Source organism: Propithecus coquereli, unplaced genomic scaffold (assembly GCF_000956105.1).
Source record: "Propithecus coquereli isolate 6110/MARCELLA unplaced genomic scaffold, Pcoq_1.0 Scaffold175, whole genome shotgun sequence".
Lineage (NCBI taxonomy): Eukaryota > Metazoa > Chordata > Mammalia > Primates > Indriidae > Propithecus > Propithecus coquereli.
Window position 1 is genome coordinate 3,813,008 of NW_012142190.1, and position 1,029 is coordinate 3,814,036.

Genomic DNA, 1,029 nt, shown 5'->3' on the forward strand with positions numbered 1-1,029 from the left:
AAAAAAAGTGTTGTTTTTTTTTTGGAGGCAGGGTCTTGCTCTGTTGCCACAGCTAGAGAGAGTGCAGTGGTGTCATCATAGCTCATTGCAACCCCCAACTCCTGAGCTCAAGCAATCCTTCTGCCTCAGCCTCCCAAGAAGACAGGACTACAGGGGCGCACCACCACACCTGGCTAATTTTTTTATTTTCTTGTAGAGACAGGATCTCACTCTTGCTCAGGCTGGTCTCAAACTCCCGACCTCAAGCAATCCTCCCACCTTAGCCTCCCAAAGTGCTGGGATTATAGGCATCAGCCACTGCATCCAGCCTAAGATTTAAGATTTGTTTTGAAAATGTGACACCAACTTAAATTTACAAGCAATGGTGATATTTACAAGTGTTCAGAGGGTCAGAGAATTCTCAAAACCAATGACTCATGAAAGAGATTGGGAATATGATGAAATAGGGAAAACACAAGAAGATAATGATTTGGATCCAACAATAACAACACAAAGTATTTTGTTTTACTCCTCTCCCTTAACCGTTAGGCAACTGGATACCATTCTATAATTTCGGGGTGGGAGTTGGGGGGTGGTTAGAAGATGGTAGAAGGGATTGAAAGTAAAAGAATATTGGCCTGGGATGATTCAAGGAAAAGCAGTAAGAAGGATTTTAACTATTAAGATGAAAAACATGCCATCTGTCCTCTCAGCTTATACTAACAATAAAATCATATACAGGCATACCTTGGTATCCACAGGGAATTGGTTCCAGGACCACCCTCAGATACCAAATTCCATGGGTGCTCAAGTCCCAGACATAAAATGGCTGTTTGCATGTAAACTATGCACATCCTCCTGTATAGTTTAAATTATCTCTAGATTACTTACAATACCTAATACAATGTAAATGTCAATAGCTGTTATATCGTATTGTTTAGGAATAATGACAAGAAAAAAGTCTGTACATGTTCGATATAGATACAATTTTTTTTCTCGAATATGTTCATGGTTGGTTGAATCCACGGGGAACCTACAGATATAGGGGGT